This window comes from Scardinius erythrophthalmus (genome assembly GCF_964197995.2).
Source record: "Scardinius erythrophthalmus genome assembly, chromosome: 8".
Lineage (NCBI taxonomy): Eukaryota > Metazoa > Chordata > Actinopteri > Cypriniformes > Leuciscidae > Scardinius > Scardinius erythrophthalmus.
Window position 1 is genome coordinate 10443287 of NC_138228.1, and position 20477 is coordinate 10463763.

The window sequence follows — 20477 nt, forward strand, 5'->3', positions numbered from 1 at the left end:
CTCGTCTTTGGGAACTCACCAAGGCCTATGAATTATTCCTGTGGATTCTCAAAGTCACAGTGAAGTCAAAGGTATACATCAGTGACTCCCTGAGAAATCAATTGTGTATCTCTTTCTCTAACTGACAGTCAAAAAAGAGGCTTGTTGCTGGGGAAGTTTTAGATTGAGAGTTAATGAATTATTAGTCATGATCTCTTGCATGGCAATAAAACCGCTTGGTATTAAGAACAACTGGCAATCACAAGAATCCCAATGCAGTTATTTGTTAAACCCCTCATGACAGATAGAGCTGCAGATGTCTGATGAGAAGACAAATAGAATGTAAAAAAAAGCAAATCTGATTCATTCATTCTATGGTGAAGTTTGCTAGAGAGAGGCTGCCGTATTGATCGACCGAGGAAAAAATCATTTTATTCCCCCGATGAACAAAAGCAAATGATCTTATCTAAATCAGTCTTAAAATTAGTCTGGCTGACAATAGCTGGTATTTACTCTTGTAGATGTGCAACTGGGGAAAAGGGATCAATGCTGGACAAGATATTTACTAAATAAATGTAATGTTAGGTTTTTGTTGCACAGGATGTCCTTACTCAGTTGTCAGCATGAACACAGCAAAGAAGTATTTGTCTTAAAGGGCACATATTGCACTCCTTTTTACAAGATGTAAAAATAGTTTTTGATGTCCCCAAGTTGTGTATTAATTTTTACGGCAAGAATTTTTTTTGCCACATTTTGGGGGTTAGCAAAAATGCGCCGTTTTTGTGTCCCTTTAAATGCAAATGAGCTGGTGCTCCCAGCCCCTTTCAAGAAGAGGGTGGAGCTTCAAGACCTCATGCAACACAACAACAAAACGGGACAATCTCACGAACTGAAAATGTCTGAAATTGTCAGTAGCGGTGTTTAGCCTTCTTATGTTTGAACCAGAGTTGGACAATGATGGAGAGACTCAAGAAGAAGTGACATGTAGAATGCAACAGGACCATAAAAAAACTATTCTACAATTAAAAACACAAATGTACTCAAAAAAACAAAATGTGTAAGATAACACATTTTTACTATTTTTTATTTTTTTATATAAATTCATAATATATAATATAATTTTTTTCTTAAAAAAAAATTAATTCAAGAAATATTCTCTGAGAAAAAGTATTAACATATGCAATTTTGCATTTTAAGTAATTCATTTTGTTTTAAAGATATCAATTACCGGAGAACATATATATTTTTTTTGGCAGTTAAGTTTTTATCTTCACAAATATTAATAGCAAACCTTTTTCACATAATCTGCAATTATGCTTGCTTAATAGAGTTTAAGGCAATCCAAAGCAAACTATTTTATTGCAGCCCTATACAGTAACCTTGAATTCCCACAGTGTTTATGCAAAAGAGGAGCACATGTGTGAAATCACGGAAGCCACTAAATGTTCTTTAAACTCTCCTTTGAAACTTATCATCTAGATGCCCTTTCTCAGATGCACAGATCACAAACCCCATCCTGTTCATCTTATTAAGCCTTACCAATGTGCATCGGCCTTTCTCTTTCCCTATGCTCTGAGGCAAAAGGCAGGAATTTAATTGAATTTCAGGGCTTTTAATGTCTGCATCAGGATAATCAAAGCAAGCCAGTCGTGAGTTGTTTATCATAACCTTGGGAGCATTAGCAAGGACACGTTCATAGAGATAACCATTGTCCTGAGTTCAAAAAAAGGAAAAACAAACATTATTGCACAGGTCCATAAGACTTAGTCTTAAAGTCCAACTGAAATCAAAATTGACCCTATTTACTTTGTTAGCGCATATTACTAGTCTTGTGGTGAAAAATTAATCTGTGCAAGTTAATACACAGAAAAAAATAGTTTGCCATCGTAATCTTTAATCAAAGTCTGAAAAGTTACTTCCGGTCTGGAATGGCTGATGATGTAGGTTTGACGGCTTGGGTTGGGAAACGCTTAACCACTCCCCTCAAACCGTTAGTCTGCTATGAGTGAGAGATGGAGAGGAGGAGCGCTAGAGTAAAACCCTGCCCTCTGTTCAATATTCCTTTTCACTGGGAAATACGTCACAACACTGGAGAAAAGTTGTTTGCAACTTCTGGTTCACGCGGACTTTAAAGGGGTTATTTTTTAAAATAATTTTACAATATTTCCTGCCGTGCACTTATGATGTTAATATGCTTTTTACATCAAAAATGGTCACAATTTAGAAATAAATGGCAATTTTCTATCCTGATTTTAGCTCTCTGATTTGAACGCTCTGTTTGAAGGGGCGTGTCTGCTGTGAGACTACTGTGAGACTTGAATACTTTTACTACGTGTTTACTATTACAGCTGTTGAGATTAACGAATCGTGAAAAGTGTTGATTATATCATTGTATTTAGTTCCCTTTCAGTTGGGCACGTTCGACGTAGTCTACGTGTCGACTGATTGGGATCACATTAGAGAGCCTGTCATCTTCCAGTATTGTAAAAACGAGCCAATGGACATTGGCGTGCGTGAATCGCATCACACGCCCTGCCCCGCAGCGCGGGTATAAGTACGGAAGTGGAAGCACGCACCAGTTATCTTTAGCTTCGGAGCCGATCGGTCTTCATATCGATGTCTCTGAAGAGTGTGTTGTATTACAACGAGCGAGTGTGTCGGTGCTTCTTCAGGAAGTCTTTCCTGGTGCTGGTGTTTACAGCGCGTGACAGCGGTGATTGCGAGCTTACTAAACTCTCAACTGCTGTTTCAACAGCAAAGCAAATTTCTGTTTGTGTTTGTTTGTCTGATGGCCGGTTGAGGGCGAAGAGAGTGAGTGCTTCACTGGTACAGGCAGCACCATCCCTGTCAGTGTTGCCGCGATTATTCCCCTGTGTGCTCCGGCACTGGTGAGAGCGTTTATTTCCTGAAAGAGCAACACGGATACGTTTGCGTGTTTTTCAAGATGTCGTTCCACCCGTGCGTTTCTGGATGCGGTTGTTCCCAGTCCCCCTGTGATGGTCACAATTGTTGCATCACGTGTTTAGGCTAACAGCACGCTAAAGCAGCTTTTGTGGATAGTTCGTGTTCTCATTGCGGGAACATGACTGTCTCGGTGTTGAGATCTAGACTCGCCTTTGTCCCCACGGACACGTGCGCCATTCTTGCTCCAGTTGAATTCTTATTATATAAATGAAGATGACTATTAGAAACCTGTGAGTTCCTCCACAACCCCTTCGGCATTGGACGTGGCGGAGCGTCCGATGTTAGGCCTACCACTTGTAAGCTAGTGGAACTTGTGCTAGGCTGGGTCCATATGTTGTCTCCCTACGGAGATCCATATGTGTGTTTCCACGGTACGGCTCCCTAAAATTCAAGTCTGTGTCTTTCCCTCAGCAGTGTTTGCCCTGCCATTTCCTGACGGTTCGGTCTCCCCCCTAATTATGGCTGGAGTCACCTCAGTGACATTCCATATGTTGTACTGCCTGATAATTCGCTCAGTCCATACAGTATGTGTATTCTTCCCCCTTCTCCGGCTGGTAGTGGCTTCCGTAGCATCCCTCCTTCCTTCGATAGGGCACGCTTTCCCAGTGTTATCCAAGTCTACTGAATGTTTTTTTTGGGACAGCAGTGACTTCCTGGTCTAAAGCCCTGTCCTTTCCACCCCAAAAAGCTGCAGATGGCTTGGTGGCTTTTCTCTAGGCACTGGAAGGTGGCAGCAGTAGTGGCGCCTTAGTAGGATCCCAATCAGTCGACACGTCGACTACGACGAATGTGCCCGACTGAAAGGGAACGTCTCGGTTACGTATGTAACCCTCGTTCCCTGAGGGAACGGAGACGTATTCCCTTGCCACTATTGCTGTACTGCCGCTGACCGGGTTGCGCTCGGCTCCGAAGCGAAAATAAACTGGTGCGTGTGATGCGATTCATGCACGCCAATGTCCACTGGCTCGTTTTTACAATACTCGAAGATGACAGGCTCCCTAACGTGATTACAATCAGTCAACACGCCGATTACGTCTCCGTTCCCTCCTTCAGGGAATGAGGGTTACATATGTAACCAAGACGATCTATTCCCATCAAATGAAAGGTTGCATTGATGAGCATTGAGCAGATGACAATGTTTATTGCGTGAATGCAGTGATCTCATCACTGCCAAAGACGCGGCGATGTGTAATACTTCTACAAAGGCAGTCTTTCGCTGCACTATTACATCATAATTCCACACTTTTCATATCCTGTTGTTTTCTGGCCTTGGTTTCAATAAAAGCTGTTTTTGGAATAACAAGGACGTTTTAAGTTTTGAAACTTACAGGATAATTTTTTATAGTATAACGTCCTCCTAACTGTCAAAAGATCAAGGAAATTTTTAATTTTCAATTCATGACCCCTTCAGAAATAACAATATTTGTTAAAGTGTACATCTTTCTTCAGGCAAAGATGCTATATTTCTAAACTTCAAAACTAACTGATTTTTAATGTGAGAAAAATCAGAAATACTAGAGCATCTGTTACTTCTTTCACAAGGTTACTGAGGCCACAGTCCTTTAAACATATTTAGTGTTCTTCTCAAAGGTGTTGCAAGTTCTCTACTAACTGGAAATTATAGCTTTCATCCAAAGTCAGCATAGCACACAAATATTGGTTGAAATAGTCTGTTTTAAACTAAACTGAATATTTTATTACGGTATGTAATAAAATGTATGTTTACTTATAATCATATTAAATTAATTTTTTATTGAATGTGTTGCAATGCATTCTGGGATGTGGTGCTGCTTTACAATTTGGCTAAAACTAAGGGCCAGATTTATTAACTGCGATTGTCAGGAATTACTAAAGACACGCAAAGAAAAATTAGCGGTAACCAGATGCTAATTTGCGCTGCTCTTGGTAGATTGCGTTGGTCATTCTATAAATGATTCGGCTGTGTCTGTGTTCTTTAATTTGCGCGTCGTCAAAAGATCATGCGCGGAACTTTCCACTCCCATGAGCGTTTTTTTAATTATTTTTTTTGAATTGCGCTCTCACGCTAATTTTCCCTGTTTAGTAAATCTAGTATCTTAAGAGCACAAAATTAATTTGTTTACTGTTGGAACAACCTTCATGTTGGGAGCCCGGTTATGCCTTTACAACCCTGTCTCCATTGGGAGCCAACTAGGGTTTGGAAGCTAAACAGACACATATGTTAAATATATATTTTATATATTATAGCAGGTTGAAAATTGTCATTGAAATGTGAAGGCTGTTGTTCTTTGCCCTTAATCATGCAAAAACAAATTGTTCTCCAACAACCTTTTTAAGAAAAGTCGAACAGCCGACAGAGAAGAATGGAGCAGAATTCAGAATAAAACCCCAGTTACCTTGGGGCCCGAAGCACAATTTGATTAAAAGTTTGTTTTTCTTCCCTCTCCTCAGTTACGGAGGGGGCGCGTCGATGCAGCACTGACAGTTAATTGGACTTGGCAGGGCCAGGAGTTCATTCGTCAGCATTGTGTGGGGTTTGCCAGAGAGGAACAGGACAATCAATGTCCCACAGGACGGCCAGTAATCAGTGCAACACTACCATGGAGTGCAGGGTTAAACATCAGGGGACTGCAGGTGCAGGAGGATCTGAAGCATACAGCTAATACTATAACCCCCACACCCCACCACCACCTATCTCAACAACATAATCAGCAAAACAAACCCAAGGACACAGCAGAGGCAAGGCATCATGGGGTAGTGCCCCAAGAACAAACACGTATTATCACAATTTATTGTACTTTTTACAGTACCATGAACAACCTAAAATACCAAAACTCTCTCTCAGTTGGACCGATGTGGTTCTTCGGTCATTTGATTCATCAAGGTCATTCCTAACCTAGTATGTATGTAAATTTTGGACTTTAAACTTTGAAGGCTCCCTTTAATCATAAACAGTGACATAAATGCAAAATATTGGTGCAATCCTTCAAAAAATTACATATTCTAAGACTAAACTATAAAAAAAAAACATTAGATGAAAAACTTTTGAACATTTTGAAATGTTGCTTGGGAACAAACTGAAAGTTGAAGTACTAAAATAACTAAAAATAAAACTAATACAAATAAAATAAAGCTTTATAGAGAAATAAAAAAAAACTACAAAAACAACACATTTAAAAAAAATCTTAAACTAAAATTAAAATATTAAAAAAGCTAAAATAATAAATATTATAAATATAAAAAATTAAATAATACAAAATAATAAATGTTAAAAAATGAATACTATTATAGAATATAATACTAAACACTGAGATACAAACACATAGCTACAAAAATGTTGCTGTAAGTTTCTTTAAGACATTAAGACAAGTTAAAGAATTCAAAAGGTACTCTTATACAAAAGGCACAGGAATGACCCAACAATATTATACATAAAGAATACTTGTGATGACTGCAGGTACCCATGAAATCATGTCTTCCATAGATCCATTAAGTAGCTTGTGAGAGAATTCAGTTCCCTTTCCTAACTTCACCTCATCACAACATGACCTCTAATGCCAGGAGCAATTTCTCCTCAGAGGCTTCAGAATTAACATCACAGCGAGTAAATAGATCATCAAATGTAATGATCAATGAAATAAATTGAATCCTGTAGCACTAAACTTCATAAACATGGAAATCAACCCCAAAATCAAGTGTGACTCAGACTATAAAATGACCACAGCAGAGCCCGGTCCTGCATTAGTATGCTGACAGCAGCTTGTGGTTGCACTGTCATCACAACATTTCAGCTATTTTAGACCACACAAAGAAGTGATAGAGCTTTATAATGTCATTCAATTATGCAACCTAAAGGCTGTTTAGACTACAGACAAAATTCCAGAATCTGGCTTTACGTCCTTTGTGGACATCTATTTGATGGTTATATCCAGCGAAGGGAGGCATATAAGTGATGTCTGTGCAATCATAGGCGCTGCTATCATCTCTGGCACTCATCAAAATAGCTGGACCTTTTCTATAAAGCATTCATTCGAGAAAGCCGCTGACTATGTTCGGAGACAATATTCCTGTTATCAACAACGCACAATATGGAAATAATCATGGCAGAGAAATATGCAAGCTACAACAGTCCGTATGGGACATTACTCTAAAATTAATTGTGCTTGAATACAACAAAAGGCTGATAAAAAAAAACCTACTTTCCCGGTGGGATAGCAAAAATGCATTCAGGAAAGAGCTAAACAATACCATAGGGGTAGTTTTGTGGAGCTTGTGTGTTTCTGTGTGTGTGTGAGAGGGCACAGGGTTTGGCCCATTACGGCTGGTCAATTAATAAGTGCAAACAGTAGGGAACAGTCACAAGGCCACCTCAACTCCACCGATAGCCATTAAAAACACTACCGCAGTGATTTATACAACCAATTTATATAAAAACACATCATTTATCAATGCTCTAATCACAAAGAAACACACACTCACCCACCCTGAATCCTGAATGATTGGAGCAAACTCCCTACAAGCAGCTTCTCATTTTGATTTTTATTCTATACTCATCCAGAGCATTTTGAGAGCTTGAGGTCAGTCACAAAGTCTCCAGTCCCTCGCTTTTAACAACAGAGATGTGACACTGGCTTAGGCTGTGAGGCTCAAGGGGGTGAACTTTGTGTCTGCAAACACGCACACACACAAACACCTGGGCAGTGTTGATCCAAAGATGGAGGTAGAGAGGTCACAGAGCGAAGCCCACTCCCTCGCCACCTCTCACAGTTTGCTTTGATTCTTCAAAGTCAGAGGAAAAGTCTGTATCGATGATAATTTTCCGAAAGCCGTGAGAAAGAGACGCTGACAGGCTTTTTAAGCAAACCCTGTGCGTAGCAAGTGATCACATTCATTCAGCTATATAATGAGGTATCCCACTGATTAAGTTTTGTTTTTCCTCCAGCACAGTATAAATGATTTGTGCTTACAGATGAGACAGATGAGTTGTCACCGTGTTTGGAATGCACAATTACCGTGAGTGATCAGGTTCTGGACTTTTCTGACACCTTTTTTTTTTTCTTTTTTCTTTTTTATGCATGCCACTAAACCAGTGGAAGGACACTCTTAAAAAGCCAAAAGTATGACCTGAACAACTATGAAGGTAAATCAGTAGCAAAACTCGAGAGCACGTAGATGTGAATTTGAGAACTTGTACAATAAATATTCGTACTTGTACATGAACATTTACTCTCACAGCTCCAATGTGAAAACCTGTAAAATAAAAATCTGAAGTTGAATGTTGAAATTTGCACTCGCATACAATAGTCACAAACCTGTATTCTGAATCTGAAGCTGCAGACGAGTAGACACAAATGTGTAAAATGCCATTCACAGAAATACAACGACAGACACAAACTTGTAATATATATTTTGCGTTTAATCTTACATTCGCATTCGCGGTACTACCTCAGTTAGGCACTTGCAACTTCTCAAATCTGTCACTGCAATTTCAAATTTCGCGCCTTGACTTTTGCTACTCTTTTCGCGATATATCAGGTGCAAAACTAACTTGTGCACTTGAAACTCAGAGGCGGTGAGAGAGAAAGGGGGGCGGGGGGGGGTGTCAAAGGAGCCGTTTTATTGGTTGGCACCTAGCCAGTGAAATGGGACTTCGATGATGTCACGAAACCTGCGTGCACCGAAACGCTAACATGGCTTAATGCATTAGACTGATATTAAAAGAAATAACCGATATTATCAAACTCAGTAAACACAATGCTAATAATGCATACTACAGAAAAGCAGATGAGCACAGTGTTAGACATAAAGATATAAAGATATAAAGACATAAAGTACAAAAAGATATGGTGGAATTTGGCTTCTCCCGTAGATGGTAGATCCGTTTCCTCTCTGGAGACACGTTCAGTCTTTCCACTATCAGATTCCGTAATGTAAATAGCAATCCGCCAAGGCGCGAGCGCAACTGGCATTTAAAGGGAATGGGAGATGAGACTATGATTGGTCTATTGCACGTAAAGCCCAAAACACACCCATTACTCATTAAGAAAATAGGGACAACCCTTTTAGGCCATGTGCCGCGCGCGCCGACCATTTTTCCCGTTGTTAAACTAGTAAAAGTGGATTTGGACACGCCCTAAGTGCACTTGCACTGTGCGCTTTAGACCATGCACTTAGATCGCTAAAATAGGGCCCCCAAATTCTCAATGAAAAAGAAATAGTGACAGATCTATGTGACGTACATTCAAATGTAACAGTTTATTATAAAATCAAATAGACTTGGTTCTATCTATTTGTTGTTGATTCGATTTGCATTCAAACGAATGTAAGCTCACAGTTGATTGTGGAGGGGTGGGGTTTAAGTACATTTAGTAGGTACTAAATGATTGGAGAAGTCTGGCATACATCGCCAGAGAGGAAGATTGAGTTATGATGAAATTTTGATTAAAGCTGCAATGAAACAGACATAGTGACATACATCAAAGTGTAATGGATTATCAGAAAAAAGGGTGACGGGGCTTTTGTTCTATGCATCGGTTGTTAATTGGATTTTGAGATACTGGCATTGCACTCAAAAGTGGAGGCAAATGTACGTGCATTGGACAATAATGAACTATAATATACATTTACAAAATAAACAGGGGGAAATTTAATTTCATGCCAACTTTAAATTTAACCACCCAACATGTGCAGACGGTTTAGATTTTCTGCTGCACATATAAAAAGAAAGGTTGAAAAGGTAAATGCTCAAGATCTTCATACCTGCCATTGTTCTCACAACTTCATTCTCATTTACAGCTGATACCGAAATGAAAGTAATTAATTTATTAATTTATAATCCAATCATAATAGATATATAAATCACTATTAAAACCATATATTTGCCATAACATCAACAATTAATTAACAAAACTAATTTAAACTTAAATATGTGTAACCTGCACTGCAATTACCTTTCCAATTACACCAAAGGTGCTGTGAGGTTCAGGTCAAACTTTTGTGCAGACCAGTCAAGTTCTTCCACACCTTTTTGGACCTTGCTTTGTGCACAGGGGCACTGCTTGTCATGCTGGAACAGAAAAGGTATGCCCCATTCTACTAATAGCAAATGGATGAAATAGCTAAACCAGTTAAATGGAAGAGTTCCCTTTCGTAAAGGGAACTCCGGCTGCATCGATACTCGATACTTTGGGGAATGCCTTCGGCATGAAGCGTCTGAAGTCAACTATGGAACTATTCCAATCTTGATTGATGCAACGTCACCCGTGACGTCGCATGTGACGGTGATCCGGAAGCTACAAAAGGGTCACAGGAACCAGGAAATGTTAGCTTCTGGTCTTCAGCAAGCGCTCTATGTCATCTTGTCTGTTCTATTTGGTGTTGTTTGTCCCGTGAAAAGAGTATTATTTATGGCGAAAAAAGAGAAGCTATTCAGGCAGTGTGCGTCCCCTTGCCCACGTTATTTAAGCGAGGATGACACACACACACGCTTTGTGTAGTTTGTCTGGGAGTGGAGCATGCACGGGCGGTGCTCGAGGGTGCTGTCTGTGCAAACTGTTTTCCATGAAAAAGCTCCGCTCCCGTTTGAGCTTGTTCGATCAATTAGATCAGGCTCGCGTTTCCAGTGCATCAGGTCCCGCGTCTGTTGAGGCAGCGCGCCGCTTGTATGCATGTGATTCACACGTGGGGCTGGCATATGATACTGAGACGGTTGCGACCCTTTCTCAGTGTTTATTAACCAGCTCCACTGGTCTCGCGCACGGTTCGGAAGCCCGCGCTGCGGCTTCTTCCGACCGTGTTAAAGACACAGCGTTTGATTTATCTGGCTCCGAGGAGTTAGATATTATCTATTAACACTGAATCACGTGGATAGGGGGATTCGCCACCCCATATTCCCGTTAGTGAGGAGTTGCTGGAGGTTGTAATCAGGGCAGTGGTTAAATTAAATGTTAAATGGCCATATAATAAGCAGGAAGCGACTAAGAAAAATAAAATGAATGAGCGCTTCCTGCAGACCCAGTCACAATCTTCGTGTCAGAGCCTTCCCTTTTTCACTGATCTCCATACTGAGGTATCAAGATTGTGGAAAAATCCATTTTCATCTCAATTATTTTCCCCCATGTATATATTTACTTATCCATTAGGGAATCTAATGAAAATGGTTATTAGGTGATGGCTCGGGTTGAGGAATATTTTGCGAAATATTTTCTCCCCGACATTGCGTCACCCCTGATAGCTTAGACACTTCCCTCCAAATCTCGTACATCGAATTTGTTAGGGAAAGCATATATGGCGGTGGTCGAGCTGGTGCATGCCCACACACGATGGGGTTATTACAGGCATACCTGGCTGACCTCCTCAAGCAGGTGGATGATAACTGGGAGGTCTCACTCTATATTACTGAATATCGTAGTGTATCTGACTTATCTCTCCGTATTATTAAAGAGACGGCCCGTGCTATTGGCCGTTCTATGGCAGCACTAGTCGTCTCAGAGAGACATTTATGGCTTATTCGCTTGTGGATCGGGAAGAAAGACAGGGCTTTCCTTCTCGATGCTCCCCTTTCACCTTCTGGCCTCTTTGGCGACGCGGCAAGAACCGTTGTCGAGAGGCTTCAGGAGGCAGAGCGACAATCAGCTATCCCCAGTTGTCAGTCCAGGTCTCATGGGGTTGCTGCCAGGGGGCAGCCTCATGGGACAGCCGCCAGCTCCTCATATTTTGAGAAGGTTTCCTCTCGTGCCCCCCCCGTATAAGGCTTGGGGGCAGAAGAAACATTCTCGCACGAAGCTCTCCATACCGAAGACAGGTCTGAGGACTGTCTCTCGGGCTAAGAAGGCTTCAACTAAGAGGTCTTGTCGTAACACGCAGACCCTTATGGGCGTTCCCCCAGGAGAGCGAGTACAGGAGTCTCGCCCCCTTATGCAGCCCTTAGGAAATCGATGTTTGCTTCCCGCCGCCGATGGCGCTTCGGGACACATCGGCTTCCAGCGAACACAAATCGCAGTATCTGCCGAAGACGTTGCGGCACTGTCGAGTTCGCCGCCTCTCAGGAGGTCTGTAGAGAGCATATTTCGGTTAGTTCCTGCCAGTTAGCTGCTTCAGGTCACCAAAGCCATTTGGAAATTTATAGCCGAGGCCAGTCTCGAGGGACTGGTCCCCATATGGCATATTTAGAGACCCCGAGGGGTCTTCAAAATATAGCCTAGGGGGTCCTGCTTATGGTGGAGCTAATATACAAATATTATCTACTAAGGGTGGTTCACATGTCGGCCAGCCCCGAGCAGGGTCGGTTTTTGGAACAGGAAGTCTAGTCCCTCTTAACACAGGAAACCTCAAAGTGGGCTCTTCCTTGGTTACGGGAGCCCGGGTTCTACAGCTGGCACTTCATAGTTCCTATGAGGGGGGGAGTTAGGCCTTATTTTGGATCTCAGGGTACTGGATCAACCTCCGAGGGGGTTCAGATTCAGGTTACCGACTTTCAGTCAGACCAGCTCCGAGGACTGATCTGTCTTGATAGATCCACAAGCTCCTTAACTCCTCTTTCCCTTCTAACCCCATCACAGGAAGTTTCCGAGATCCGCTTTTGGGGGGAAAAGCGCATCAGTTCTGGACTCTTCCAGTCGGCCTAGCCTTATCCCCTCGCACCTTCACTAAATGTATGGACACGGTCCTTGCTCCATTGAGACTTCAAGGGGTCCGTATCTTATAGATGACTGGCTCATTTTTGCTCAGTCAAAAAGAACTAGCAATTCAATATCGAGATGTTGTTTTGCGCCATCTGAAGTGCGTGGGGTTGAGACTCAATGTCAAGAAAAGTTCCTTAACTCCTCTTCAGAGGACTACGTCCCTGGGAGTAGAGTGGGACTTAGTCACAATGCGGGCACAATTGTCTCCTGCTTGTATAAATACTATCTTAAACACAATGAAGAGTATTAGGTTAGGCCAGGCTATCACTGTCAAACACTTTCAAAGAGTTTTGGGTCTTATGGCTGCAGCTTCCACGGTAGTACCCTTTGGTCTGCTCCATATGAGGGCCTTGCAGTGGTGGCTCAGAAACAAGGGATTTTCTCCTCTGGGAAACCCTTTTCGTACGATCAGAGTTATGTGCAGATGCCTTCGTTCTCTTGTCGTATGGAAGAAACCATGGTTCCTGTCTCAGGGCCCAGTTTTGGGAGCACCATGTGAGAGAAAAACTCTGACCACGGATGCGTCCCTCACGGGCTGGGGTGCGGTTATGGAGGGCCGTTACACCCGAGGTACTTGGAAAGACCATCATCTCACATTGTATATTAATCGCTTGGAGATGTTGGCTGTATTTTTTGCCCTGAGGCACTTCCTTGTGGACCTCAGAGGCCATCATGTTCTTGTTAGGACAGACAATATGTCGGTGGTCTCTTATATCAACCGCCAAGGAGGTTTGAGATCTCGCCCTCTTTGTAGACTGGCGCATCAAATTCTTCTTTGGTCCCAGGACAAATTTCTCTCTGTCAGATCTATTTATATTCCTGGGGTTGAAAATATGGGAGCAGACATCCTGTCGAGGCAGGGGCCGAGGCCCGGGGAATGGTGGCTCCACCCTGAAGTGGTTGAGCTTATATGGAGAGAGTTTGGCCGGGCGGAGATTGACCTGTTCGCTTCTCATGAGAACTCTCATTGCCCGCTCTGGTACTCTCTCTCACATCCAGCTCCTTTGGGCTTGGATGCCACGGTACAGATGTGGCTGAGGTCACATATGTACGCTTTTCCCCCGATCGCTCTGCTCCCTGGGGTTCTAGAAAGGGTCAGGAGGTACGGAGTGAGACTACTCCTTGTAGCTCCGTACTGGCCGGCCCAAATTTGGTTTTCGGACCTTATTAGTCTCTTGGAGAGTCCTCCGTGGAAAATTCCTATTAGGAGAGATCTTCTGTCTCAGGCTGATGGTATATTATTTCATCCCCGACCAGAGTTATGGAGACTATGGGTCTGGCCCCTGAGGGGGTCCCACCCATAATTAGGTTGCCCTTTCCACCGAGGTGGTCAGGACATCCATACTAGAACCCCACTCTACTAGGAACTAAACAATTAAGTTAGGGAGGGCATTGAACCCAGTTTATTACTGCCCACTGGCTTCAGTACTGGTGTTCCATCCCGCTCTCTAACGGGATCTCCTGTTCATGCTTAGGGCCTCTGTGGCGGCCTCAGTGCCCTCCGCAAGCTTCTAAGGGTGTTCTCGAAAGGACGTTCCCACTGAAACTCCATGTTCCTGTAGATTGGAGGATGAATCCTGTCATCCAGCCTATTGGCATCAGGCTGATGGGTTATCCCTGGCACCCATCATGTCCTGTGGGTGAGGTATACAAATATATATTTGAGATATATAAGTATATATAGGAGAATCTATTGAGTCTGCTTCCTGCTCGTCTTACTCCCTGGAAGAGTGGTGGTGCTGCCCCCTCTTACTTGCTAGCGTGGGAGCCACTCAACGTTATTTTTGCCCGGTACTGAGGTACTTGTAGGCAATGTTAAGATTCTTCAGGTATTCCATCCTCCATCGCATGTGTCGGATGGTCAAGGTCGTAGCCTTTGAGGTTCCTACATTAGGACTCAGGCTGAGAGGAGTCAGTCCATCTAGTTTATGCATCAAGGGTTAGGAGCTATTCCCTTTATTAAGAGTACAGTTGGTTATCTAAAACCACTCATATTTGAAGTACAAGGTGCGCTTCAGCCTTCACCTCTCATCTAATATTTTCTACTGTCTGGGGCTCCCAGCCATGAGGTCAGTCAAGCCTCCGGCTCCAGACCTCCCCTTCTTGCACCAAATCTTATGACAAGCTAGTTTGGATCTGCCCTCTACTCATTCTATCGTCCGTGAGTGTACCAGATGCTTTATACCAGGGCGTTTTTTCTCTCAGTGTGGCGGCGTGGGTATTCGTTCCCCAAAGTATCGAGTATCGATGCAGCGGGAGTTCCCTTTACGAAAGGGAACGTCTCTGGTTACGTATGTAACACTCGTTCCCTGAGTAGGGAACGAGACGCTGCATCCCTCGGCCACACTTTTCACGCCCCTGAGAACGACTTGCTTTGACCAATTAGAAGCTAACATTTCCTGGTTCCTGTGACCCTTTTGTAGCTTCCGGATCACCGTCACATGCGACGTCACGGGTGACGTTGCACCAATCAAGATTGGAATAGTTCCATAGTTGACTTCAGACGCTTCATGCCGAAGCCATTCCCCAAAGTATCGAGTATCGATGCAGCGTCTCGTTCCCTACTCAGGGAACGAGGGTTACATACGTAACCCGAGACGCTTCCACATACCTCTGGCAATGTAGTGTATATGCCAGCAAACATACACAGACTGACTGACAGACACACACACACACACTGTGGTCGATTTTTCTTATGTACCTGGAACCTAATTACCTGGGGCGTCTCCAATCGACACGCAAGCGTCTAGAGTCGACACTTAATAAATACATTTACCTGGGGCGTCTCCAGTCAACACCCAAGCGTCTACAGTCGACACTTAATAAATATATCTGGGGCGTCTACAGTCGACACACAATAATCTTTATACTCTAGCTCTGCGTCTACAGTCGACAACTGGCTTCGAGTTCCCTAACCCTAACTTGCTGAGCAGCAATAATAACTGACAGACTTCAGACAATACCTTTGAATATGCTTTAATCACGGCCGGAGGATCTCAGACAAATCTCAGGGAGAATCCCACCCAAGAAGAAGAATACATCAGGTTTTATAGGATAAAGACAGACACAACAATAAGAGCAACGTGACTAACTCATGACTTAACTCATGTCACCTTCTTTCAATATGATTGGTTCAACTTGTGTAAAAGCAAGCCTCCCCTTCACCCTCTGTTACTGGAATGAGCAAAATAATCTCGAATCAACACAAAAAATAATAGAGAAAAGGGTTAAGAGTTCAGTTGATTGCTCAATATGTCATGAGACTATATGACTGTATATTTTTGATATTGTCATGTTCAGCACTTCAGAATTTTCCATGGACACAATATTCAGAGAACATTTTGGTACATTTTGTTCAAGTGTTAGAATGTTAGGTCTGAAAAAGGGAAGTAAGGTTTAGATGTTAGAATCATGGTTAGTTTAAAATATAGTTTACTATCTTATCTATTAAAAATCCATCACATTACACACACACACACACACGCACATATATATATATATATATATATATATATATACACACACATATATACAGTCTCACACATCCTCTCTTTTCCATACTGTATTACACACATAGACAGCTTCACACATATACATTAAACAAAGCCAATAAAGCTCTTATAAGTGTGTGAGCTAAGACCACTTCCTGGTGCGGAGTGTCTGTTTTTGGAGCTTTTGAGAGCACAGCAGATGCAGTGCAGAGAGATTAAAGGAGGCAAAGAGAGGAGAGAGGGATGAGAGAATAGGGAATGAGAGAATGATTTATTTAACTGCTTTGTAGATGACTGAGGAGACTCGGCGAGTGTGTGTCCTTCTTTCCTGCCAACTTTCACTTCTTGCCTCTCTTGAACACTGAATACGTCTTCCATTTCTTTGTAGTATTTACTCCTTCTATGTAAATTTTTATCTCTGCCTTTTTCCCCACTCTAATCACACATCCATCTGTCACATTTAATTCAATTCAGTTAAATTCAAAGTTCAGGTACGTTCAATTCACTCTCTCTCCCTTTGACGCCGTATCATGTCACCATATTCGTGCGGATTTGGAATGGCACCATCTGTTTGAGGGCCTCTGTTGATAAATGAGGTGTTGTGAGCAGGTGAGCCCTGAGGTTCCCCGGCGACCCCTTCCCTTCCGTTTCTTCTTCCTCAAAACCCACGCACATTTCTTTTACATCATCACAACCAGCACTAATGCAGAAAAATTGGCTCCTAAACACTTCCCAAGACAACTGCCATTAGAAGTCATTAGTCGAGAGTGCACTGCATAACTACAGTACCATCACAATGTGGCTCGACCAAGTCAATCCATGGGGCTGTATCGTAGTTGTTCGTATATTCCAACCTGAAATAAATAGTTTGAATAGCAGTATAGAAGGTAAAAGTCAAGTGTTAAAAATAATGATCGGTTGTTATCATTTGAACATGAATGCTGATCAGACATGATCTGTCACTTATAAACCGCTTATGTTCACTTAATATGAAATTATGTTTTGCTCTGTTGCCAGTAGGTCCTGCTGTTTTGTTGCCATGGCAGTCAAGCTGCCACAGAACCTGACTATAATATTCTGCAATGCAAATATAACTGTGTCCCACTCAACACCCTGACTGGGCAATGTGAAAAAAAATAAAAAAATCATATCATGATATATTGTGTAACTTCACAGAGAATTTCATTAGCACTGCAAACAGTTCTCTTACAATTTGCACAAAAATGTAAATAAAAAAATCTTTACAAGCATTTAATCTAAAGAAAACAACTGTATTAATTAGTAATTTACCCATTTACATTTTTTACATTTCAGTAAATATTGAAATTACAATTCATTCTTCAGTGGAATTAATTATACTGGAAAGAAGCCAGAATCTGGTCTTCTCAAAAATGGATTTGGAAAATAATTGATAACAAAAATAAAGCAAGCAAAATATGAGGTAAAATAGTGAGTATTGTCACATGTCTGTCCTGTCTTGTTTTGCACTTGGGTGTTGGTTATGTTAAGTCAGGTGCTCATGTTCATTGTTAGCCCCGCCTGTCTTGTTAGCTAGTTATTGGTTAATTTGCCCCACCTGTTGTGTTCGTTACCCTCCTTTGTTTGCTCCCCTATTTAGTCTCCTTGTGTCTGTAGTCTTGTGTGGTTACGTTGTCTATGTTTGGTGTTCTGTTTCCAGTCCCAGTTCTGTTTCAGAGTTTCTTGTATTTTTTCCCCCTCATGGGTATTTTTGTTATTGTGTTTTTTTATTAAAGTTCTTCTTGTTTTGGCTGCAATTGAGTCCTCGGTTTTGTTTGTATCTAACGTGACAGAACGTAACCACCACCTTGAGGACTCAGCAGCATGGAGACTCACGGGCTCGTTTCGGGGGAGAGTGAGTCTTTCAGAGGAACCCGTCTTGCTAAATTCAGGGGAATTCGTGGAGGACACAGGGGAGGAGATGCTAGAAGGGAGCACCAACAGTACTCTCCAGTTTGGTCGTTTCGTGACCAAGGACCGACGAGGTTCAGCCCCGAGTGTTTTTCATCGCCGGTTCCCAGGGTTCCAACGCCGGTGACTCCAACGCCGATGATCCCAGGGACTCCGAGACGCAGGAGGAGAAGAAGGACGGGTCACGTCACACCTACCCAGCCAGAGACGGTTCATGCCACGTCTGCCCAGCCAGAGACGGTTCAGGTCAGTTCTGCTCAGTCAGAGACGGTTCAAGTCACGTCTGCCCAGCCAGAGACGGTTCACGTCACGTCTGCCCAGCCAGAGACTGTTCACGTCGCGTCTGCCGGGCCTGTGTCTTCGGACAAGATGGCCGACGCGGAGCTGGTGTTCCCTGAGGAGATGGCTACTAGAACATTGTTGGATTATTTTTCAACGCTACGGAAGGTCCTAGAAACACCCAGGAATGTTCACGTCACATCTGCTGAGCCTATGTTTCTGGACAAGATGGCCGCCGAGCCTGAGTCTTCGGATAAGATGGCCGCCGTCGAGCTTGTGTCTGAACTTGAACCGGCAGTGTCTGTTCCTGAGCCGGAGCCGGTGTCTGTTCCTGAGCCGGAGCCGGTGTCTGTTCCTGAGGCGGTGGCGTCTGTTCCTGAGCCCTCAGTGACCGCGACACTGGCCATTATGGCCACAGCCATGTGGTGTGTGTGGGCTACACACACACTTGAGCCGGTGGTGTCTGTTCCTGAGCCGGAGCCAGTGTCTGTTCCTGAGCCGGAGCCAGTGTCTGTTCCTGAGCCGGAGCCAGTGTCTGTTCCTGAGCCGGAGCCAGTGTCTGTTCCTGAGCCGGAGCCAGTGTCTGTTCCTGAGCCGGAGCCAGTGTCTGTTCCTGAGCCGGAGCCAGTGTCTGTTCCTGAGCCGGAGCCAGTGTCTGTTCCTGAGCCGGAGCCAGTGTCTGTTCCTGAGCCGGAGCCAGTGTCTGTTCCTGAGCCGGAGCCAGTGTCTGTTCCTGAGCCGGAGCCAGTGTCTGTTCCTGAGCCGGAGCCAGTGTCTGTTCCTGAGCCGGAGCCAGTGTCTGTTCCTGAGCCGGAGCCAGTGTCTGTTCCTGAGCCGGAGCCAGTGTCTGTTCCTGAGCCGGAGCCAGTGTCTGTTCCTGAGCCGGAGCCAGTGTCTGTTCCTGAGCCGGAGCCAGTGACCGCGACACTGGCCATTATGGCCACAGCCATGTGGTGTGTGTGGGCTACGCACACACTTGGACCGGTGGTGTCTGTTCCTGAGCCGGTGGTGTCTGTTCCTGAGCCGGTGGTGTCTGTTCCTGAGCCGGTGGTGTCTGTTCCTGAGCCGGTGGTGTCTGTTCCTGAGCCGGTGGTGTCTGTTCCTGAGCCGGTGGTGTCTGTTCCTGAGCCGGTGGTGTCTGTTCCTGAGCCGGTGGTGTCTGTTCCAGAGCCGGAGCCAGGGTCTGTTCCAGAACCGTTGGTTCCAGATCTAGTGCCTGAGTTGGTGGTGCCAGTTCCAGTGCCTGAGACGGTGCCGCCAGTTCCTGTTCCTGAGCCGTGGCCGCCCGAGGGTTCTTCGCCGCCGTGGCCGCCCGAGGGTTCTTCGCCGCCGTGGCCGCCCGAGGGGTCTTCGCCGCCGTGGCCGCCCGAGGGGTCTTCGCCGCCGTGGCCGCCCGAGGGGTCTTCGCCGCCGTGGCCGCCCGAGGGGTCTTCGCCGCCGTGGCCGCCCGAGGGGTCTTCGCCGCCGTGGCCGCCCGAGGGGTCTTCGCCGCCGTGGCCGCCCGAGGGGTCTTCGCCGCCGTGGCCGCCCGAGGGGTCTTCGCCGCCGTGGCCGCCCGAGGGGTCTTCGCCGCCGTGGCCGCCCGAGGGGTCTTCGCCGCCGTGGCCGCCCGAGGGGTCTTCGCCGCCGTGGCCGCCCGAGGGAAAGTCTCCACCCTGGCCCTCCCATGGACAGTTTGTTCCTCTTGTCTCACCCTGGTCTGTCCCCCCCGTTCTAGTGGAGTGTCTGGAAGCCACTCCTTAAGGAGGGGGTTATGTCACATGTCTGTCCTGTCTTGTTTTGCACTTGGGTGTTGGTTATGTTAAGTCAGGTGCTCATGTTCATTGTTAGCCCCGCCTGTCTTGTTAGCTAGTTATTGGTTAATTTGCCCCACCTGTTGTGTTCGTTACCCTCCTTTGTTTGCTCCCCTATTTAGTCTCCTTGTGTCTGTAGTCTTGTGTGGTTACGTTGTCTATGTTTGGTGTTCTGTTTCCAGTCCCAGTTCTGTTTCAGAGTTTCTTGTATTTTTTCCCCCTCATGGGTATTTTTGTTATTGTGTTTTTTTATTAAAGTTCTTCTTGTTTTGGCTGCAATTGAGTCCTCGGTTTTGTTTGTATCTAACGTGACAAGTATAGCTAAGTGAATGTAAAGTGAAGTGAAAAGTCAAGTGAGATAAAACATAACCTATGGGTTT

General features: G+C 44.2%; 1 protein-coding gene across 1 annotated transcript in view; it reads right to left on the minus strand.

Annotated features, from left to right (window-relative positions):
- megf11 (multiple EGF-like-domains 11) overlaps positions 1 to 20477 on the minus strand; it is a gene marked incomplete at both ends in the record, with an annotated part of 91148 nt that overhangs the window by 50905 nt on the left and 19766 nt on the right. The gene's annotated exons all lie outside the window — the stretch shown is intronic.